Below are 26,077 nucleotides of genomic sequence, written 5' to 3' on the forward strand. Positions count from 1 at the left end.
TAAGCACACAGGAAAACACAGAATATTATAACACTGTAACTGTGTAATGTAAATTAATCATATCGTAGAGTGGAAAGACTAAACAATGAACCAATCAAAAATAAAAACTACAACAACTTTCCAAGACATAGACAATACAGTAAGACATAAATAAAAACAAAAAAGAGTTAAAAAGTCAGGGGATAAATTTAAGATCCAGAGTTTTTATTTTTTGCTTGTTCATTTGTTTATACAAACAGTGTTAAGATGTTATCAGCAGGCAATGGGTTATAAAATAATATGTAAAAGCCTCAGAGAAGATCACAAAAGACCATAAAACAAAATGGCAAGATTAAGTACTTACTAATCAACAGCAACATTAAATATAAATTGACTAAGCTCTTCAATCATTAGACATAGAGAGGCATAATGAATTAAATAACAAGACCCAACAATTTTTTGCCGACAAGAAGCACTTTTCACCTATAAAGACACATACAGATTAAAAACAAAAGTATGGAAAGAGATATTCCATTCTAAGGAAAACCAATATAGAGCAGGAGTAGCTCTACTTTATCAGAAAAAGTAGATTTCAAGACACACTATAGGAAGACACTAAGAAGGTCACTATGCAACGATAAAGGGGACAATTTAGCAAGGACGTATAATAATTTTAAATATATATGAACCTAACATTGAAGCAACTAGATATACAAAACAAATATTGTTAGAGCTAAAGAGAGAGATAAACCAAATGCAATAATAGCTTAAAACTTAAAACACTCCACTTTCAGCTTTGGAAAGATCTTCCAGACAGAAAATCAACAAAGATCTTCCAGACAGAAAATCAACTAAGAAATGTCAGACTTAATCTGCACTACAGAACAAATAGATATTTACATAACATTTTAACCAATGACTGCAGAATACGCTTTTTTTGTTTGTTTGTTTTTTGTTTTTTTTGTTTTTGCTCAGCATACGAATGATTCTCAAGAAGAGACCATTTGTGAGGTCATAAAACAAGTATTAAAACATTAAAAAGAATCAAATATCTTCTTTCACCACAATGTGATGAAACTAAAAATCAGTAAAAAGAGGACTTTCAAAACTATACAAATACATGGAAATTAAACAATATGCTCCTGAATGAACAATGAGTCAATAAATAAATTAAGGAGGAAACTGAAACTTTTCTTGAAGCAAATGATAATGGCAGTATAACATACCCAAACCTATGGGATAAAGTGAAATTCGTATTGAGAGAAATTTATAGCTCTAAGTGACTACACTACAAACGGAGAACTTCAAATAAACAACCCAACAAAACATCTTAAAGAACTAGAAAAGTGAGAACAAACCATAACCAAAAATTAATAGAAGAAAAAAAAATAAAGATCATAGAAAAATAAAATTGAAATGAAGAAAACAATAGAAAAGAATCAGTGAAACTTATTTTTCTAAAAATAGTGAAAAAAATTAGCAAACCTTTAGAGAGACTAAGAAAAGCAGAGAGTATCCAAATAAATAAAATCAGAGATAAAATAGAGACATTATAACTGATACTACTGAAATTTAAAGGATCATTAGTGGTTACTATGTGCAACTACATGCCAACAAATTGGAAAATCTAGAAGAAATGGACAATTTCCTAGACACATACAATCTACCAAGATTGAACCATGAAGAAACTCAAAACCTGACCAGATCAATAACAAGTAACAAGATCAAAGCCATAATAAAAAAGCTTCCAGCGAAGAGATGCCCAGGAAGCAATGGCTCCACTGATGAATTCTATGAAACATTTAAAGAACAAATTATACCAATCCTACTCAAACTATTCAAAAAAAAAAAATGGAGGAAGGGGGATACTTTGAAACATATTCTACAAGGCCATTATTATCTTGATACTAAAACCATACAAAGACACATCAAAAAAAGAAAACTACAGTCCAATATCATTGAGGAATATTGATGTGAAAATAGCCAAATACTAGCAAACCAAATTTAACAACATGTTAAAAAGGTCATTCATCATGACCAACTGGGATTTATCCCAGGGATGCAAGGATGGTTCAACATATGCAGATCAATAAATGTGGAACATCATATCCACAGAATGAAGGACAAAATCGATATAATCATTTCAATTGATATTAAAAAGACATTTGATATTATTCTATATCTTTTTATAATAGAAACTCTTAGAAACTGGCCATAGAAGGAGCGTACCTCAATACAATGAAAGTCATATACAAAAGAACCACAGCTACTACTATCATACTAGATAGGGAAAATCTGAAAGCCTTTTCTCTAAGATCTGGAACACAATATGCATGCCCACTGTCACCACTGCTCTTTAACATTGTACTGGAAATCCTATCTAGGGCAATCAGACATGATAAATAAATAAATGGTATCCACATTGGAATGAAGGGTGTCAAACTTTCATTGTTTGCAAAGGATATAATCTTACCTTTGGAGAAACCTAATAGCTCCACCAAAAACTGATGAGAAGTGATAAATGCATTCAGTAAAGTTGCAGGATAAAAAAAATAGCAGAATTTCTATATGCCAACAGCAAACAATAAAAAAGGAAATCAAGCAGGTAGTCCCATTAGCAATAACCACAAATAAAATAAAATACCTAGGAATAAAGTTAATCAAATAAGTGAAAGATCTGTACAATGAAGACTGTAACACATTGATGCCAGCAATTAAAAAGGACCGCCAAAATGAAAAGTTATTCCATATTCATGGATTGGAAGAACCAATATTGTTAAAATGTTCATACCACCCAAAGCAATATACAGATTCAATGCAATCCCTATAAAAACATCAATGATATTCTTCACAGGAAAAGAAAAAAAAATCCTCAAATTTATATGGAAACACAAAAGACATAGAAGAACAAAAACTATCCTAAGCAAAAGAACAAAACTGAAGGAATTACATTGCCTGACTTCAAATTATACTACAGAGGCATAGCAACCAAAAAAGCATAGTAATTACATAAAAACAGACACATAGACCAATGGAACAGAATAGAGAATCCAGAAACAAATCCACAAACCTACAGTGAACTCATTTTTGCCAAAGATGCCAAGAACAAACACTGGGGAAAGACAGTCTCTTCTACAAATAGTGCTGGGAAAACTGGATATCCATAGACTAAGAAAAAACCTAGACCCCTATCTCTTGCCATATACAAAAATCAAATCCAAATGAATTAAAGACCTAAATCTAAGACTTCAAACTGTGAAACTACTAAAAGAAAACTTTGGAGAAACTCTCCAAGCCATTTGAGTGGGCAAAGACTTCTTGAGCAATGTGTCACAGACACAGACAACCAAAGGAAAAATGGACAAATGGGATCCCCTCAAGTTAAAAAGCTTCTTCACAGCAAAAAATACAATCATCAAAACAAAGAGACAACACACAGAATGGGAGAAAATATTTGCAAGCTGCCCATCTGACAAGGATTAATGACCAGAATACATAAGGAGCTCAAACAATTCTATAGAAAAAATTATGCTAATCCAATAAAATATAGTTAAAAGATCTGAAGAGACATTTCTTAAAACATACAAATGGCCAATAGATATATGAAAAGGTCTTCAACATCACTGATCATCAGAGAAATATGAATCAAAACTACAATGAGATACTATATCATCCCAGTTAAAATAGCTTATATCCAAAAGGGAGGCAATCACATGCTGGAGAGGATGTGGATACAAGGGAGCCCTCATACATATACTGTTGGTGGGAATATCATTTAGTACAATCACTATGGAAAAGTTGGAGTTTCATCAAAAAACTAAATACACAGGTACCATATTATCCAGCAATCCCACTGTTGGCTACATACAAAAAAGGAAGGAAATTAGTATATCAAATAGATATCTGCACTCACATGTTTATTGCAGCACTATTCACAATAGTTAAGATTTAGAAGCAACCTAAATGTCTATCAACAAAAAAATGCATGACGTGGTTTGCATTTGTGTCTTCACCAAATCTCATGTCAAATTGCAATTTGAAAGGTGCAGGTGGGGCCTGGTGGGAGGTGATTGAATCATGTGGGCAATTTTCTCATGGTTTAGTACCATCCCATTGGTACTGTCCTTGTCAAAGTGAGTGAGCTATCACAAAATCTGGTCATTTAAAAGTGTGTGGCACCTCCCCTCTCACCCTCTTGTTCCTGCTCCTGCCATGTGAGATGACTGCTCCCCCCTTACTGTCTGCCATGACTGGAAGCCTCCTGAGGTTTCTCCAAAAGTCAAAGCCACTATCCTTCCCATACAGCCTACAGAATTGTGGACCTATTAAACCTCTTTTATTTGTAAATTACCCAGTCTCACATTTCTATATAGCCATGTGAGAATGAACTAATACAATGGGTAAGGGAAATGTGGTACATTTACACAATGGTGTACTAGTCAGCAATAAAAAACAATAAGATCCTGTCATTTGCAACCACATGGATCGAACTTGAGGACATTAAGTGAAATAAGCCAGGCACGGAAAGATAAACATTGTATGTTCTCACTTATTTCTGGGAACTAAAAATCAAAATGATATAACTCATGGAGTTAGTGAGTAGAAGGATGTTTACCAGAGGCTGAGAAGAGTAGTTCGGGGGTTGGGGGAAAGGGGAATAATTAATGTGTACAAAATACAGTTTGAAATAATAAGTAAGATCTAGTATTTGCTAGCACAACAGGGTGACTATAGTAAAAAATATTTAATTGTATACTTTAGAATAGGTAATAGAGTATAATTGGATTCTGTGAAATATCAAGGCTAAGTCCTTGAGGTGACGGACACCCTTTTTCCCTGATGTGATTGTTACACATTGCATGACAATATCAAAATATTTCATGTTACCCATAAATATATATACCTACTATGTAATCACAAAAATTAAAAATTAAACAATGATAATAACAGTTACTGAGTGCTTACTATGAATGCCAGGTATCCCCTCAACAGAACACTATGAGCTCACAATTATTGTTCTTTTATAGATGAGGAACCTGAGACTGTACTTCAGAGAGATTAAATAGTTTGCCAAAGTCATAAAGCAAGGAAGTGGCTGAGCCAAGGTTCAAAGGGAGTTCGTGCTCTCATGTGCCATACTATGCTGTTTCTTATGTATATCATATGAATACATGATAGAATATAACTGCGTGCATTCGTAATCGAAAAAATGACATGTCAAAATTAGAGTTGGTGTAACTGTGTCTGCATTCTAAGAAAAGTGGCGTATTTCACCTTGGAAAGGAAATATATTTCTATAATTATTTTTTCTGTTTGGGGAGAAAGAAATGGATGTTTTAAGCTTCTTCTCACTGGTTAGCTGCACAATAATGACTATTTCCATACGCAAAGTTGATGCAAAAGCTAAAGAAAATGTGGAGAGTTAAATTGCTCAGCAAAATAAAAGTGAAAATTATGTTTCTCAAGGACAGAAAGGATAGGAAAGACTGGAATGGGAAGATTTTACTGACAAAAATGACCAAGAGACCCCTCAGGTGACTCGAATGTTCTGTCAACCTGATTTATCGTAAGAATGACAGTTGCAGGGGCTATGTTTCAAGGCCAGTTTGACTCTAAGCCAAATAAAGTCAGTAGGGACAGGCTGATGAACTGAATAATTTTTGGAGCTCTCTAGATGGATATGCAGCTCTTAGCTCACGTGAACAGAGTTTTAGACAGTTCTTTACTTATTATTATAATCACAAAATTGATCTGTAAGCGTACCACTCATGTAACCATATGCACACACACACACACACAAATTGGCACAAAATCCAACTGCATATATTATGGTTTGTCAGAGTTAGCCAAGGGATGAGGAAAAGAGGTTCAGAATATATCTGTTGTGCCTTAGATAGGCAGGATTTAAATTAAAATATTTCTTTAGTCTTTTTCATAGCTAACCTATTTGTGCAAGAACCATATGCTGTTTTTATTGCTTTCCGTGCCCATCCAATGCTACTTAATCCAGGCTTACTTTAAATAGCTCTTGCTACAGAATCAATACATGACATTTAATTATTTTAACAAATTTATTTTCCCTGGTACGTAGTTTGCTGCAAGTGGATAAAGACAGGATTCGTGTTTCCTTAAGGCTGATTGGAATTTTCTCATACTGCTTGGTCAGGATGTGGAGAAAGGAAATGGTTAATGCCACTCCACCACAGGAAATATGTTGCTAAAATGTTCGAAAATTTTTGTTATTTTTAACATTTTTTGGTGGTGATTTCTTTCCCCCTTCACACGTTCAGATACCACATCTGGTTTGCAATTTACATCTCAATACAAAATTGATCAATTTTCCATCTGTTATTGGCAACTTATTCTAATCACACACAGAAAAATAATAGAGGTTATGGAGGGTTAATTATCAGCTTTCCCCAAAGTGTTACACTCTAGATTTTGTCATTGGCTTTATTTAACAAGCACTCTGCTTTTTTGTTAGCTGTAACAACACTAACTTGTCCTTTCTGGGTCAGGCTCCTCTAAACTCCGAGCTCTTGACCCGTACATCAGTTCTTTCTCTTCACCCAACCTTATCTGCAACCTTCTCAGGTTGATTTTTTTTTAAAGGCACGAAATAGGAAAAGCACAATTCAAAAATTGCTGGAAGTGACTACCTCTTAACCGCCTGTTTTCATTATCATGTTCACCTCAGTGCCCCTTTTGAACAGTAGTGTAGCTCCTTTACACTAAATTCTTAATGACAATATTTACTATGCATGCCCAGCGAATGTGGGCTTTATAAAATAAATCCTCTGCTCTCAGCTGGCCTCAAAGGGCACCCTTTTGATATGTAAAAGAATTAACGTTTGAACTGATGTGGGAATGCTGTGCTTAGGCAAAACTTTTATACTTAGCTCTTGATTATTTAAAAATGTTACAGAAATCAACGAGGCTTTTTTTTTTTTTTTTCACATAGATCAGTATTGCTTACAAAAAAGCACACACTCCATATGAATAGAAATCAGTCTTGGTCATTTTGTAAGTATCACCATTTTAATTGAAAGCTAATCCATAATAATATTTTATACTTAGTGGTTTATTGTATAACTGGCCTTAGAAATGATATTTGGGGATAATAAAGGTTTGGCTTTATTCATTCATTTCAATTATGCCTTGCTATTTCTGCATTACCTTAGTACATATATTAAAAATATAAGTGAAATAAGCAAATACATAGAATGAATGAATTTGTCCAATTATCACACATCTTTTTTGTCTTTATTGCTCTTCTTCCTTTTCATGATAATTTTCTACAGGTGTTCCAGGTTTTTATAGTTACTACCTGCTCTCCCCAAACTCTCCGTCTGCTCTCATATATTTATCGTTACAGAGATGAAAGTGAGCTTAAAACTTATTCATTCTAATTATTTGCATTCTTACTGAATAAAATACAGAACTAAAAATATGAATCTAGTACAAAACTTTCAGTCTCCATACAATAATTTGATGAAGCAGACCACGCCTGAAATTTGTAGGATGGGGTCAAGGGTAAAATTAAAAGCCTACAAACAATTTATTTAAATACTTATAAGTTGAAAAGCAAACAAAACAGAAAGATATAAAAGGCATAAAAGAACAAATATAAGAATGAACTCAGGCTTTTTGACAGAAACTACAAAAGCCAGAAGACAACAGCCCATCTTTTTTTTTTTTTTTTTTTTTTCTGGATAAAGAAGTTTGAATTAAAAAAAAATTATTATTATACTTTAAGCTCTAGGGTACATGTGTACAACGTGGAGGTTTGTTACATATGTATACATGTGCCATGTTGGTGTGCTGCACCCATTAACTCGTTATTTACATTAGGTATTTCTCCTAATGCTATCCCTCCCCTAACTCCACTCCCCACGACAGGCCCCGGTGTGTGATGTTCCCCACCCTGTATCCAAGTGTTCTCATTGTTCAATTCCCACCTATGAGTGAGAACATGCGGTGTTTGGTTTTCTGTCCTCGCAATAGTTAGCTCAGAATGATGGTTTCCAGCTTTATCCATGTCCCTACAAAGGGCATGAACTCATCCTTTTTTATGGCTGCATAGTATTCCATGGTGTATATGTGCCACATTTTCTTAGTTCAGTCTATCTTGATGGACATTTGGGTTGGTTCCAAGTCTGTTGACAATAGCCCATCTTTAAAGAAATGAAAGAAAAACAATTATTAAGCTAAAATTTGGGAGCCAGTGAAAATGGTTCCAAATATGAAACCAGATCTTTCAGACAATAAAACTCTTTCAGACAATAAAAACTAAGACAATTTATTCACCCGCAACCTCAGAAGGTCACCTTATTTCTAAGTAATGTCTTTGTAAATGTAATTCGTTAAGGATCTCAACCTGATAACATACTGGATTTAGGGTGGTCCCTATATTCAATGACTGGTATTCTTATAAGAATTGAAGAGGACCCAGAGAAACAAGGAGAAGAAGACAATGTAAGATGGAGGCAGAGAATGAAGTGATGAATCTACAAGGCAAGAAATGACACGATTACTGTCAATCACCAGAAACTCAGAGAGAGTAGTGAGACAGTTTCTCCCCTCAGAGCCTCCTGAAGGAAGCATTTCTAAGGTCACCTTGATTTTATATTTCTCTGCAATTTGTCTATTTCATCTAAGTTATTCAATTTGCTTGCATACATTGTTGTTTACAGTATTCAAATACAATTCTTTTTATTTCTTTAAGGCTGGCAATAATGTCCCTTTTGGGATTTATGTTTTCAGTAACTTGAGTCTACTTTTACTGTTTTTGTCAATATAGGAAAAACTCTTATCAATTTTATTAATCTTTTCAAAGATCAAACTTTTGATTTTACTATTTTTTTTTTACAGTTTTCCTATTCTTAATTTAATTATTTCTTCCCTTTTGCTTTATTTAGGCATAGCTTACTCTTTTTTCAGTGTTTTAATGTGGAAAGTTAGGTTGTTGATTTGAAATTGTTCTTCCTTTTTAACTAAGGGCATTTACAGATATACATTTCCCTCTGAGAACTGCTTTCCTTGCATTCCATACATTTTAGCATATTGTGTCTTCATTTTCATTCATCTCAAAGTATTTTTTAATACTTTCCCTTTTGTTTTTTAACATTGTTTGTTTCATAGTATATTATTTAATTCCAGTAAACTTTGTGAATTTTCCAAACTTATTCTGTTATTTTCTAATTCTACTCCATTGCGAAGGGTGAATGTTCTTTGTATGTTAATACCTTAACATTAGTTGAAGCTTATTTTATGGTCTAACATATAGTCTATCTTAAAGAGTGTTCTATATGCACTTAGGAAGAATGTATATTCTGCAAGTTGCTGGATGAAGTGTTTTTATGCCTATTAGAGCTAGTTGATTTATAATTTTGTTCAGATTTTCCATTTCTTTATTGAGCTGCTGCTGCCAGGACGAAGAATAGGAGAAAACCTCTCCAAGTCATTTTATAAGGTCAGCATTACTTTGACACCAAAACCACACTAAAATAACACAAGAAAAGATATCTATAATCTAATATGCTTCATGAAAAAGACTAAAAGTCTTTAACATAACTATAGCAAATTAAATTCAGCAATATAGGAAAAGGATACACATCATAGCCAAGTGAAAGTTATCACCCAAATTTAACATCAATTAAACATTTGGAAATCATTTTGATTCATTATATCGTGAACACATGATAGTTCTATATTCCTGTCTCTGTCTCTCTCTTTTTCCCTGTCTGCTACAGAATAAACGTTTTGGTCCTCCCAAAATTTGTATGTTAAAAATGCAATCTCTGAACTAAGAAGTAGGCTCATACTAGACGTGGAATCTTTTGGCATTTTGATCTTGGACTTCCAAGGCTCCAGAACTGTGAGAAATATATTTCTGTTTTTGTAAGTCGCCCAGGCTGTGGTATTCTGCTATAGCAGCCTGAATGAACCAAGACATCAACTTATTTAAAAAATAATATAATAATCTCAATAGATACAGAAAAAGTAGTTGACACAATTAAACACCATTTCATGATAAAAACTCAACAATCTTATCAGGAACTTCCTATATTTGATGATAGGATTCCACAAAACACTTAACATCATACTTATTGGCAAAATAACAAATGCTTTCCTGCTGAGAATGGATATGAGGCAGGGTTGTTTATGTGCACCATTATATTCAATACCATACTGGAGGTATTAGCCTATACAATGATTAAAAAAAAAAGTAAAGGAAGAAACAAAACTGTCTTTATAGTTAGACAATATCATCAACTATGTAGAAAAGTAAATATTCAAAAGTTACTTAACCTATTAAGTTTAATCATTTCACAGGGAACAATGTCAATATTCATATTTAATAGTACATTTATATATTATTGTGAACATTTAAAAATTCAAATAAAAATATCACATAAATTGTATTAACATGAAATAGCTAGAGAAATGGAACATTTGTGCAATATTTACATGGTGAAAACTAAAAAGAAACTATTGATGAAAGAAATTTTTTTACAAAATGAAACTTCTCCATTGGTTCACAAAAGATTCATTTTACAGTATGCAATTGCATAGGTACTACAAATAAATGAATAAATGAATAAATTTGGGAATTGAAAACCTCTTAGTGACAGAATTTTAATACAGAAGGGACAGATGAATGACTTGCAGATAAAAAAGCAATCCCAATCCCCTTCTAGCCGTTTAAACTTGAATATTCTACAAGAGGGTTTTAAAATGGGAACTGATAATTACAGATTATGTAAGTGAAAGTATGTTACTAAGGTTATCTATTCTATTTCACAGTTATTGGTTAGAAAGTAGGAAAGTACAGATAAAATCAAATAAGGTTTGTCTTTTCAGGTATGGACTAAGAACAATTCACATGTCTGTGTGTTTATACTCACAGCGGGTCATGGTGGGTAAGATAGTAACAGAAATAATAATGTTTGCTACAAGTTCATGAACAATAAGGATCCTGATGTTCTCTGGTTTAGGCTTATCCAATAAGCTATCACCAGTCAATCCATTTGGAAAAATCAAGCTGTGGACATTCTTCTGTAGAAATAATAGTAGGAATTAATAATATTTCCACCATAGACAGTTGTAGTCAAGTACTTACCCATGGTTAAATCATTATAATCAAGTAGAGAGTAGAGGAGTCAAAGGAAATGAAAAAAAAAAAATGTGAGAAAAGAACAAGAGCCTTTTGTAGGGAACACAGAATTTTGACTAGAGATTACACAAAACCAAAACCTGATTTAAAAATATACATGAAGACTCCTTGTGAAGATAAAGGATACAAATGATTTTTCCCACAAGTGCCATTTTCTGATTCTGATATCCTTATGTGGCTCTGGCCACAGAATATGGGGAATAATTCTAAAATAAATACTAGATCTAATTTTTGTCTAAGATATCAGCAATCTTGAAAATCAAATATGAAGTGTATTGCTACCACAGTTAATGGAAAATATTGCTAATATGGACAACCTATTTGGAAACCGTTTGAAACAGCACATCTCTGTATTATACACAAACGTCTTGCCTTTGAAAAGGGATAATGGAAAAACTTATGGTAAATAATCACTTTAATTGCTGTGACCAAGGTTGTCCCATAGAAACCAGAAGGAATTACGTATTTACACAAGTGTAATGGAAGAAACACTTCTCAGTAACTGAATTTCTCACTATGTCACTCAAATCTAGGGAAATGCTCTGAGATTTGTCAACTACATGGCACGTTCAAGTTATAGAGAATGAAAATGTTCCTTTTCCCACATCCAGGGAGTTTACTCACTGACAGTAATAACCGCTACATGCTGATAATACTAACCATTTCATTTAGGTTTCTATGTCTCTAAATAATCAGTATAAGCAGCATGTAGCATTACTTGCACATGTCTAATACTCAACTAAGTAATTATCTCTCATATTTTTAGTTTGGGTGGGGACACTGACTCTACACTGGTATTTTCTTTGAGGTTGGTATGTGGATTAAATATGTGCAGATTTCCTCTCAATATGTAACCAAAGTATGATACACTGAAGGAAAAAAGTAACTCATTTGCCACTGCTAGAACTTATATCACCACTGATAGATAGAAGTTTTGATAGTTAAGTGTGATAACAGGAGCTACAAGAATGAGATTGAGTCATGTTCTAGAATTTGAAAAAGCCTGTTAAGTTAAAAAAAAAAAGGGTCACTGGTTGAAAAATTTTTCTTATCTAATTATGGAAAAAGGTTAGATAATGCTTTCATTTAAAGTAGAAAAAAATAGAATAGCAGATTCATCAGTATAATTTATTCCTAATGGGAGAACTCATAGAAAAATCTGTCTTCTCATCCTTGAGCCTAGAGAGGCACCTTCTGGGAAATGATCGTGCTTTTCAAAGAACCACAAAAGTTCCATGGAAGTTTGAAAGCCAGTAGAGTTTCCTGATATCGGAACCCTCAGAATTTTAGGAAACTAATGGTTAGAAGTTGGAACAACCTTTAATTTTAAAGCTGTCAGCAGTTTTTGGATTTATCTTTGGATACTGTTCTTTATTTTGAGGAAAAGGATTTAAAAATCATATTTTGTTTCTTTAAATAAAAAATACAGAATTTAATCCTCAAATTGAAGGAATGAGCTCCACATTTCTGTCAACACCAGAGCAAAGTAATGGGTTCTTTCCCAAGATACGTAACGGGGCTTTAGATTTTGAGGCCAGAAGTTAGAGCTGAAGTGATTCTCAGACTGTAAGATTAGTAGGAATTCACAAAAATTTTTGGTAGAACAGCAGGCTTTTCATAGAGATGTAGAAAAATGTTTGAGTAACTGTATCCAAAATCTAAAGGACAGTATGACATAAAGTGACAGCTCACAAAAAACTTACTATGTGTGGTCTATGTGTGTGTGTGTGCGTGTGTGTGTGTGTATCTTCTTCAGGGTTATACATATAGAAATATAAATTGAAAAATAATGCCTTATTGTCACAGACATATTGGAGATACTATGCTATTGCTAAGCTCAGTAGTTGTCTCAGTTCTTCGTACAAGCTTTCCCTTCCAGTCGATCCAATTAATGCTTCAGTACCTGAACACATGAGAGCCAGTCATGGAGCTTTCAGAGTTAAATGCAAGCAAGTGAAACTGTGACGTTAAATTGGTGACTGTGAAAGATCTGCTCTAATAATTCCATATGTATGAAATTGAGATTGTACATTTTATCAACAAAATGCACTTGAAGTCTCATGATCAGTAATTTTTATAAGCAGATGGCTCATAACATATGGGGCTTCTGGTTTGCTTAGAGCAGTGGTTCTGAATCTCAGCTGCATATTATAATTACCTGGGGAGTTGAAAAAAATATTGGAGTCTTGCCTCATCCTCGGACAAATTAAATCAAGATCTCTCAAGAAGAGGTGTGGGGCTTATACTTAAGCTTCTCACTTGATTCCTATGTACAGTCATGGTGAAGGGCCACTATCATAAAATATAAAGGAAGCCTCCTGTAGAAAAAGTAAAGTTGTTGCCATAGAAGCGATTAAGCATTCATCTGCCGATCTGATAAATATTGTTATAATGGTGTACACGGATAATAGTTAATATTGTTGAGATATAACTATAATCAAGTTCTATGATACAAAGTTTGAATATATTATATCTTGAAATCCTCATATAAAGTCAACAGTTTGGGTTCTATTATGTTATTTTTTTACAAAAGAAACAACTAAGGTAAAGAGCATAAGTTACTACTTTTCCAAAACTTCTTAACTAGTAATTAGGAGCTATGGAATTAGGTTTCAGAATCCTCTAATTCTGCTAATCCCCAGAAGTGTACACTATACCTTCATGTCAGGTTTAACATTTATGTAGCAGAGCAAATATATATTCAACGGGATTTAGTATACCAGCAGTACTTATTTGAGATCACTTTTCTTTAGGATTGTATAATCTAAGATTGGTATTCCAAGCCTTTTCAAGTCATTTAGAGGTTGACACAAAAAATACAACAAATTCAGGGTATTATGTTACTGTGTGTTACAGAGAAAAAGAGTTATATTTTAAGCTCACCAAATTTTACTTTAACAAAACTAAATGTTAACGAATATGTAATAATTTACTTTCTTATAGTTGAGTTTATCTGCAAATACCCAGATAAACTTTGTCCACATGGAATAATCTTTCATATCATTTAATACTATTTAGAATTTAAACATATTTTCCAAGACAGCTGACAGCAATAGAAATATCACATTGCTACTACCTTTATCTAAGAACAAAGCAATGGGCCAAAGAGAGGATGCAATATTATGTTAGACATATACCTGTGACTTTTTTTGCTATCTAAAATTCATTGTTAGGGATCAAAGCCAGTGAGGAATAGATAATGTAGATTTTAACTTCTCTGCCCTAACACATGTTTTACACATTTTATAGGAATTGTTTTTTTAAATAAAACTAAAAAGGAAATTCAAAAGATATTTCACTAATTTTTAAACTATGTATCAATAGCAAAACTGGAAAACCCATTAACATTTGAAATTCTGAATCCTCATCTAAGAAATTGTTAATGCAAACAATATGTGTAGGGCAGTAATCTAAGTTCAAATGCTTTTATAAGCAAAATACATAGTGCAAATATGGATTATGTATAAGAATATAAATTGCAACTGACACTTCATGGCATTAATAGGGCTAGTGAGAACCCTGGGGAGGACATGCAGTTCCAGCAAATGCTTTATTTGTGAATGCAGCCAAATCTAACTTGGAGAAAAAAATTTGAAAGTTAACGTTTTTCTAATTTTTTTCAACATAATAACAGTGAATGTACATATGGATGATAATGTGAACAAACACTATTTTGATCAAAATCACTCCCCTATTCTCCTAAACATATCTCTGCATCAGTGAAGCCAGAATGATTATATACACACACACACACACACACACACACACTCACACACACGTCTGCTTATGAAAACTAATGACCAATGCTGCACATTTTTCCAACTCTACCTTTAGTGACATTACGTTGGTAGCTTTAGATTAACCATGGTGAAAGTATTTACACCATGGAAATAAGCAAATGATACAACTCTTCTTGTTTTTTTTTTTTTAGTTCCTATTCATTATTTTCCAGAGACATGATTTACAGTACAACAGTGCTATAGATTGGGTTTGGATTAGGGAGTACCAATTTGTGGCACCTGCTATAAACTATGAGATCAACATGTTCCCAATTTATCAGTGATGATGTGTTAGTAAGAAACATTTGGATTACAAGTAACAACATCTAACTCATATTGTTATACATAAAACAAGAAATTCATCAATAGAACACTGATATAGCTCATAGAATTGAGGCAATTTAGGTAGCTGGTTATGTTGGTAGAGTGAAGTGTGGTATGACCTCAATCTGCTCTAGGATAACATTATTCCTACATTAATGGTCTCAGAGAGTAAAGAGTAAAGAAAACATTTTTCTCAGTTTTGTATTATATAAAGCATAAGCTAAGAATCTGATTGGTCCATGTTCAGTTTCATCATAGATTAACCAATAAACCAAGAAAATGAAGCTTTGTGATCAGGTAGATAGGAAACTATGGTAAGAAATATCTGGATTACAGGGAAACTAAGCAATGGACTATTATTTGCATTCTTATTAGAATATAGTTGGAGTGATCAAAGGTCATTTTATAATTTTAAAAAAAACCAGTTTATTCTACAAAAAAAAAAAACATTTGGAAGAGGAAAGTAGATGATAAACAGGAACAATACAACAAGGCAAAAATATTTTACAAATAGGCATTCTTTTCAGGAAGAAAATGGTATAAGTAATCCAGTCATACCTAGCATATTTTGTACTACTCATGGTATATAGGTGGGAGCATGGAGGAAGTGAACCAGAGAAAGATTTTACTGTATAACTATGTTACACACAAAAATGTTTTTTCTTTGTATTTGTCAGGGCTCTCCAGAGAAATAGAACTGCTAGAATGCATGCGTGCGTGCATGTGTGTGGAGAGAGAGGAGAGAGAGGAGAGAGACTTACTATAAGGAATTGTCTCACATGGTTATGGGGGCTGAGAAGTCCCAAGACCTGCAGTTGGCCCGCTGGAGACCCAGGAGAGCTGATGATGTAAGTTCCAATCTGAGAACCAGCAGGCTCAAGATCAAAGAAGAGCTGATGTTTCAGTTTGAGTCTACAGAGAGAAACAAAAGACCGATTTCCCAGCTCAAACGGCAAGGCAGGAGGAGTTGCCCTTTACCCTTGGAGACTCAGCCTTTTAGCTCTATTCATGACTTCAACTGATTAGATGAGGACCACTCATAGTAGGGTTGCAATCTGCTTTACTTAATCTACCAACTCAGAGGTCATCTTATTCAAAAACATACTCACAGACACCCAGAATAATGTTTAATTAAATATCAGGGTACTCCATGAGTAGTCAAGTTGACACATAAAATTAGCCATCACAATCCTTTTGCTAACCATATGCCCCCCGCCGCATGTGTTTTGGCCAAAGGTAATACCTATATATCTACTAGGGAAAGATTACTTAAATTCTGACTGCAATAAATTTGTATTTTTAAGAATTGGAGTTCTGTTGTTTAAAATTTAAAAGTTTACATGAAACATATATACTGAAGTTTATCTCTTTGGTTTGGAGAATCACCTTGGCTCACTAGCAAAACTAACAATGGAGTTTACTGCAAAAAAAAAAAAAATACACTAGGCAGCATAATTTCACCAAGTGCTATTAAATTATAAAACCTGAAATACAAAGCAAAATATATCTGAATTAAAATGATTTCTTCTATGAAAAATACATAATAAATATAAACATTTGTAAATGTCAACAAAAGAGATTCCTACTTTGATTAATCTCTCTTCTGATCAGTACATCTCACATCATTTAGTAAATGAGGATTAGAAACAAACAAGAAAATAAATGAAAGCAGGTGAAGTTAGTAGGGCCGATATTCAGGTAATTATTTCTTCTCCTATTTTACAATAAATTTAACAAGATAGGTCAACTATGTAAGTAAATATTTTATATATATATTTTTCACTATAAAATACATTATAAATACAGGACCAAAATATTGCTAAATCTATGTGTTACATTTTGCTTGTGTGCACATAAGCAATCTGAAATGAAGGGTTGAACAGTCCAAAGTTTGTTCAAGCTGTGTAGATGAACAATGTTTAAGAGAAAGGCACGCACGTGTTACTTTCTTTCATATAAAGATTTTTTTGTTTGTTTGGTCCAAATTACCTAATAGTATTACTTCAATTATCTGATTTTCTTTGACTGTGAAGGCATAGCTTTAATGTATTTTATACCAGATCACATCTATGGTTTTTAAAGTCTCACTATCAGGTTTAATATGCTTAGTTTACTATGCTTAGATTCTACAAATTTTATTTGCCGTAAATAGCAACTTTTACATCTCTCCTACATCAGCCATGCATCAGGATAAACAACATGGCATAAAAGAGCAGAAGGCACAGTTAAGATGGAATCATTATGCAAATAGGTTATGGCATGCTTTATATGAGAACAGCTTCCCTAAAGAGGCCTAATGGGATGACTGACCTATAAAGCATTTAATTTGTTGTTAGCATTTCATTTAATTGTCCTGTAGTTCCTGCAGGAATAAAACTTTTAATTGTAAAAAACTTCTACATGACTCAATAGTTAATTTCTTTTCCTGTAACTAACAGGTTCCCACACTGTAGAACACAAAAATATATACTATCATTTCATAGATGTTTCTCTGGTATGGTTTTTGATCTGTGAGAGAGTAAATGGATCTAGACTAGTTAAACAGATCATTTCTTAACTCATAAGAAGTAGCTTTAGGAAATTATTGCCTTATGAACATGCACACAGTTCTATCCTATGTTCACAAAACCGAGAATAAGAATGTAAAGAGGATATTAATGTTCATTAAAATATAACATTTTTTACTTTATTACAGAAAGCTGTCCATAGTAGGAAATCCATATTCTGACATTTGATGATGAATAAGATGGTAAATATTTCACAAGCTAACCATATTAAGATATGTTTGACTCTCAATAAAAGTGATTTTAAAGGTATGAAACTTGTCTCCACACACTTCATCTATACACATTTGATTATTTAAATTGTCCTAAAAACTATTTTGGCATGTAACTCAGTGGTTCTCAAATTTACCTGCACTCTGGAGTCACACAGATAGCTTCAAAAAATACTTATATATGTGTGACACTTCGAAAGAGGAAGGTCTGGAATGTGGTCTGGACTTCGGAATTTTTGAAAGATGTTCAACTAGTTTAAATGTGCAGACACATTTAGGAAAATCTGATGTAAACAGAAGTAATTACTCAAAGCCAGGTTCATTGTTACAGTTTCAAAATTAGAGAAATAAGCAGAAATGATATAGTTGACAATTGATTAAGAGCACCTATTAGGCATAGCTACTATTTTTAGATGTTAATGGGAAACACATACATGTACATACACACACTTCTGAATAACATTTTGTAAACAGAGAAATAACCTCCTTAATTTATTTTACCATATGAATATAGTAGACTAGTGTGTTCAATGACAGAAATAAATTCCTCAAGAATAATTTGCTGCTTCCAAAGCTACATGAGGCTTACTCTATTCTAGAATAAAATATGGTATTTAAAACATAGCCACATTAAGAAGTGGTGGTTTATACGCAAGAATAATTAAAAACTATAAAACACAAACTAAAAGGAAGAATTTTTTGTTGTTGTTGATAGTGGCTTCAGATGTTGATATATGCCAATAGTTCATGTGCCCTCGTGGACGCTGAACAAGCACCCAAACCTGGACAGTTTTGGAAGACTGTAGTAACAAACCAGAAGATTTTTAGTATATTAGTAATAAATTTCTAACTACCTCGCTGCAAATGTACTTCAAACCTTCGACTGACTTTGGTAAGCAGATACAGTGGCAAGTTGCTAACACGAGTTATAGGGTAATTATATAAAATATTTTATTAGAAAAAGCCTAGAAACCATCAATGTGTCAAGACATACAAGGGCTAATAATCACATATGGAAATTATAAATTAATTCAGTTTAGGCAGGAAAATCCCTCAGAGGCCTAGCTGTCTGGAATATCATTAGTTACTGGGGCATGTTTAAGGTGAACAACTGCAATGGTTTGCCTGGGACTGGTGTTTACTAAGATAATTTTCAGTGTTAAATCTGGAACAGTTTTGGGCAAAGAGAAACAGTCAGCTTAAAACATTTCATCTTCTGACATTTTTCCAAAAACTTAATTACTATTTCAAAGTACATATTATTTTTTAAATAATTTTTAAATTGTAAAATAGTTTAGATCCACAGAGAAAATGCAAGGATAGTACAGAGAAGGAAAATATCCCTTATACCTGACATTCTGTTTCCCATATTACTAGCATTTTACCTGGGGAACCAGAAGCAGGGTAAGACAAATCTAAACTGTTATAATTGACAAATTGTTAGAGGCTAATTGTTTAAAAGTCTGATAATCAGAAAATCCAGAAGGACCACATGTGAGGGGAAGACAGAGAACATCATACATAGAAGGTCATTCTTTCGTGAGTATTACCTCCTTGAGTCCTACCAGATTGTTAAAGGGATCATTGAAGAAAAATCCCCTCTTGATTTCAGTAGGAGGTGGGGAAAAGAAGCCATTTTGAAATGGACCCAGTGCATTTAATTTATCTTTAAAGGCCATTTCTGAAAATAAACTATTTTACCAGACCCTAACCTACTGGGATTTATCAGAGCATAACTGAACTAGGGAAAGGGAAACACGTAACTCTGACCCACTCCAGCCTTCCACATGGGGGCAGAGAAAAACCCACATATGTGTCCCTCTAGCCATCGGGTTCCTTCCCTAAGGATGGGAAGGGGAACCTGAGAAGCACTAGTAAGGGACACAGACCAGGGACAAAGTCTCACTAAAAAGCCTACACCTAATCATATGATTTCAGAACACTTTTCTTTCCCACATTCCTTGTTATAACATAACTAAAAGCCGATTTACTGGAGTTTTTTGTTTGTTCGTTTGTTTACTTGTTTTTCCCAGTACATCGTGTCTGCTGTCAACAATAATCTATAAGGCATAGTCAAACGAACAAATCACAGTTCGAAGAGAGACCAAACGTCACAGCCGTATTAGTCCATTCTCACATTTCTAGGAAGAAATACTCGAGACTGGGTAATTTATAAAGAGGTTTAATTGACTCACAGTTCTGTATGTCTGGGGAGGCCTCAGGAAGCATACAGTCATGGCAGAAGGCGCCTCTTCACAGGGCAGGAGAGAGAATGAGTGCGGAGTGAAGAAGGAAACCCCTTTTAAAACCATCAGATCTCATGAGAACCCACTCACTATAATGAGAACAGCATGGGGAAAACTTCCCCCATGATTCAATTATCTCTACTTGGTCCTGCCCTTGACATGTGGGAATTATTACAATCCAAGGTGAGATTTGTGTGGGGAGACAGAGCCAAATCATATCAACAGCAACTCAGATATAGCAAGAATGTCAGAGTTATCATTGGAAATTTAAATTCAATTTAAAATTCAATTTCAATTCCAAATTTAAACTAGGACCCTTCATGTGAGAGGTTCTAATGAAAAAGTAGATCAGAAAGAACAGATGAGTAACATAAGCATAGAGATGGAAATTCTAGAAAACAATAAAAAACAAATGCCAGGAATTAAAAAAAAAAAAAAAAACACACACACACACACACATTAATGCATGATTCCTTTGAAAAGCTCATTAGCAGAATTGGCATGGCTGAGAAAAGAATTAGAAAACTTGCTGATATGTCAGTAAAAACTTTCAAAGCTGAAAATAAAAGGAAAAAAGACTAAAAAATAACAGAATATCCAGAACTGTAGAACAATTACAAAAAGTGTACCATATGGAATAGAAACACCAGAAGAAGAGAGAACGGGATAAATATTTGAAGCAATAATAACTGAGAAGTCTCCAAAATTGATGTCAGATATAAAGCCACAAATTCAGGAGGCTCAGACAACACTAAGCAACACAAGAAATCTACACTGAGGCATATTATACCTAAACTCCAAAAAATAAAAGACAAATATAAAATCTTGAAACAAGCCAGATTTGGGGGCAACAACTTGCCTATAGAGGAACAAGGATAAGAAATTACATCAGAATAAGAAAGGATAAGAATTACATCAGATTTCTCCTTAGCAGCCATGTAAAGAAGTAGAGAAGGTAGTGAAATATTTAAAGTGTTGAGAGAAAAAATCCACCAATCTAGAACACTGTGTCCTGAAAAATTATCATTCAACAGTGAAGAAGAAATAAAGATGCTCTCAAACAAATAAAAATCGAAGAAATTTGCTGACGTTTGACTTGTGTACAAGAAATGTTATAAGAAGTTATTCAGGAAAAAAGAAAATGATATAGATTAGAAATTCATATCTACATAAAGAAAAAAGACCATTACAGAAGGTAAATGAAGGAATAATAAAACTCTTATTTTTAAATCTAATAGATAACAGTTTGTTTAATAATAGCAACAACATATTTAATGTTTATAGTTTGTGGATAAGTAAAATATATGATGGCAATGATATAAAGAATAAAAGGAAGGAAATACTGAGGTACATCTTACCCAAAATACTTTGGAAATACGTAGTTATGTGGTCATTGAACTTCCCATGAAGTGGTAGAGTGTTATTTGAAAATGAATTAATTATAATTGTATCTTTCACACTCTAGATCACTTGCTAGCTAAGTAAAATTAGAAGTATAATTAATATGCTAAGAAAGGAGAGAAAATGGATATATGTAAAATGCTCAATTAAAACCAAATAAAGTAAAAATTAAAAAAAAGAAACAGCGAAAGACCAAAAAAAAAAAAAAAAAAAAGAAAAAAGAAAGAAGAGCAACAAATAGAATAATTAACAAATATGGTAGATATATATACAACCATATTAATAAAGTTTTTAAACAATGAAAGCACAGTGATTGCCAAAGTAGACCAAGAAACAGTACCCAACTATATGTTATCTACAAGAAATTCACTTTAAACATAAAAACATACAGATTAAATGTACGGAGAAAGAATTATTCTGCTAACACTAATCAAAAGATAGTTGGCCCCCTTTACCACTACTTTTGAACACCAGCTGGAAGAAGTGGAAGTAAAAATTTTTAAAAACTACCATTTGCATTCGAATTTCTTAAAATGAAATACTTGGGTAAAATCTAGCAAGATATGTACAAAATCTGTGTGAGGAGAACTAAAAAGTTTGGATGAAATATATTAATAATAAAATGGAGGGCAATTACATATTCATAAATAAAAAGACTCAACAATGTCAAAATGTTAGTTCTTATCTATAGATTCTATAGATTCAATGCAATTTGATTTACAGATTCAATACAATCCCAACCAAATGTCAACAAATTATCTTGCAGGTATCAGCAAATTGATATTAACTGGAAAAGACCCAGAATTGTCATGTCAATATTGAAGAAGAACAAAATCAGAGGACTAACACTACTTGACTTTAAGACATATTATAAAGCTACAGTAATCAAGATGTCATATATGGGTGAAAGAATAGACAGACATACCAATGGAAGAGAGTAGAGAACCCAGAAATAGATCTATATAAATATTTAAATTGATCTTGGACAAAGGAGCAAAGGCAATACAATAGAGAAAATATTTTTTAAAACAAATTATGTGGAACCAAATTGGCATCCATATGCAAAAAAATCAATCTAGACACAGTTAACTTCTAAAAAATTAACTGAAAAATGAATCACAGTCTTATATGTAAAGTGCAAAACTATCAAACTCCTAGAACATAACACACACACAAAAAATCTAAGTGACCCTGGTTATAGCAATGATTTTTTAGATGCAGTTCAAAAGGCATGGCCCATGAAAGAAATAGTTGATAAAATGTAAAAACCTCTGCTCTGTGAAAGACAATATCAAGAGGATGAGAAGACAAGCTACTAAACAGGAGAAAATATTTCCAAAAGATATAGCTGATAAAAAACTGCAACATACACAAAGAACACTTAAAATTAAATCATAATAAATTAAAGATCTTGATTAAAAATGGGTAAAAGGCGGCCTGGTGCAGTGGCTCGTGCCTGTAATCCCAGCACTTTGGGAGGCCAAGGCGGGCAGATCATGAGGTCAGGAGATCAAGACCATCCTGGCTAACACAGTGAAACCCCATCTTTACTAAAAATACAAAAAATTAGCCGGGCATGGTAGCGGTCACTTGTAGTCCCAGCTGCTCGGGAGGCTGAGGCAGGAGAATGGTGTGAACCCGGGAGGTGGAGCTTGCATTGAGCTGAGATCGTGCCACTGCACTCCAGCCTGGGCAACAGAGCGAGACTCCACCTAAAATAATAATAATAATAATAATAAAATAATAATAATAATAATAATAATAAACAAATAAATAAAAATAAATAAATAAAAAAATAAAAATTAAAATGGGTAAAGGGCCTGAACAATACCTCACAAAAACAGATGAGATGGTAAATAAGCATATGAAATGATGATCAACATCATATGTCATTAGGGAACTGCAAATTATAACCACAATGAGATACCACTACATAGTTACTATAATACCCCAAATTCAAAGTAATAATAACCGCAAATGTTGATGAGGATGTGAATAAAAAGAAACTATCATTCATTACTAGTGTAATATGGTACAACCACCTCAGAACACATTTTGGTAGTTTCTTACAAAACTAAAGAAACATACTCTTACCACACTATGCGGCACTCTTGTTTCTTATTATTCACCCAAATGAATTGAAATTTCATGTTCATGAAGAAACCTGCACAGCAATATTTACAGCAGCTTCACTCATAAGTGCTAACGCTTGGAAGTGACCAGGATGACTTTCAATAGGTGACTGGATAAGTAAACTCTTATTCAGATAATAAAGTATTATTCAGTGCTAAAAAGAAATAAGCTAGTTTTGAGAGGAAACTTAAATATATATTACTAAGTGAAACAAGACAATCTGAAAAGGCTCCTTACCTTATTTTTCTCAACTATAGGACATTTATTCTGGAAATGCCAAAACCATGGAGACTGTCAAAAGTTGCTGGGAAGAGGGAAAGAATAGACAGGGCACAGAGATTTTTCAGGACACTGAAAATATGTATAATACAACAGTTCTGAACACGTCATCTTACATTTGTTAGAACCCATAGAATGTACAAAACCAAGTGTGAACACTAAAGTAAACTAAAGACTTTGGGAGATAATGATGTGCCAAGGTGTATCACGGTAGTATGGGATGTCAGTTGTAGGTGAGGTTGTACATGTTTTTAGACTAGGAGTATATGGAAACATACTGTACTTTAACAAAATTTTGCTTTGAACCTAAAACTGCTCTAAAAATAATTTATCAGTTTAAAAAATTAACAAAGGTGGAGGAGCTATGTCCTATAGACACAGCAGATTTCAGAGCAAGGAAATGTATCAGGGACAAATGGGGGCATTACATAATCATGCAAGGGTAAATTCTTCAAAAAGACATAACAGGCCTTAATGGAAATGTGCCTAACAACATGTTGAAATACACTGCACAAAAGCAAACAGAAATGCACAGAGAAATAGACGAATCCACTCTTACACTTAAATACTTCACTGCTTCTCTCAATAATTGACAGATCCAGCAGGCAGAGAATCACTTAGTAAGAACATATGTAAACTTCAACAGAACCAGCAATAAACTGACAATACCTGGCTTTGAGACAAACTATGAAGCTATAATAATCAAGATAACGTGGTATATCAATGAAAGAATAGACAAATAGATCAATGGAAAACAATGGAGAACCCAGAAATAGACCTACATACATATAATTCAGAATGGATCATACACTCAAATGTAAAACAAAATTATAAAACTCCTAGAAGATAATACGCATGTCCATGTGTTTTGGACGTCCATGACGTCCTTTCTCTCTACCCTTCCTTTACCGTGTATTTTTCATTAAGTGAATATTTTCAAATGTAGCATTTTAACTTTAATGATATGTTCACTGTATTTTTTTGAATAATTTTCTTATTGGTCACTCTAGGGCTTATCATATGCATCCTAATATGTCAGAATCAGCTTCAGATTTATGCTAACAATTCTAGTGAAATATTGAAACATTACAATAAACCAAATACCACATGTTTTCACTTTTAAGTGGGAGCACAACATTAATTATACATGGAAGCAAAGATGGGTAAAATAGACACTGGGACTTACTTGATTGGTGGAAGGTGGAAGGAGAGTGAGCATTGAAAACTATCTATCCAGTATTATGCTCACTACCTGGGTGATGAAATCATTTGTGCACTAAACCCCAGCAACACACAATTACTCATGTAACAAGGTGGCACATGTACCCTCAAATCTAACACAAAATTTGGAAGAAAAATATAAAAATAGAAACATAAAAAAATTAAAACTTTTTTTTGATATTGTCTATTTGGAATGACATGGACATGGTCATCAAAACTTTACTTCAATAATCACAGTTTTCTTTATTCATTTGAAAGTATTTATAATGACAACGTATAAGGCTTTCTTTAATCTGACATTTGCTTCTAATTACAGGAAGTTTCTCCTATTTACTCTCCTCCATTTGAAATGTGTCACACTTTTCTTTTTTTTGCATGGCTTGCAATTTTTTATTGTTGGAAACTGGACACTTTGGAGAAAGTATTGTAGCAATTTTGGGTACCAGTCCCTACCACCACAGGGCTTGTTTTTGTTATTTGCTTCTTAGTTTGTTTAGTGGTACTCTGGATTATTTTAGTAAAGTCTGAGGAGTCCAGTCGCTGGTTAAAACCTGTGTGTAATTTTTTGAGCCATGTGAGAGGCAATCATGAATTGTTTAACCGGGAAGCCTCAATGGAGAAAAAGGTGCCTTCCATGTCATACCAAACTTAGTGCACAGCCAGTGCATTGCAGTCTCTGAAGGAAGTAAACTCAACTCAAGCGCTTGTGCGCAGCGTTGCTTCTACACATATTTGCATCCTAGCTAAAGCCCATTCATCCAGG

Source organism: Macaca mulatta, chromosome X (genome assembly GCF_049350105.2).
Source record: "Macaca mulatta isolate MMU2019108-1 chromosome X, T2T-MMU8v2.0, whole genome shotgun sequence".
NCBI lineage: Eukaryota > Metazoa > Chordata > Mammalia > Primates > Cercopithecidae > Macaca > Macaca mulatta.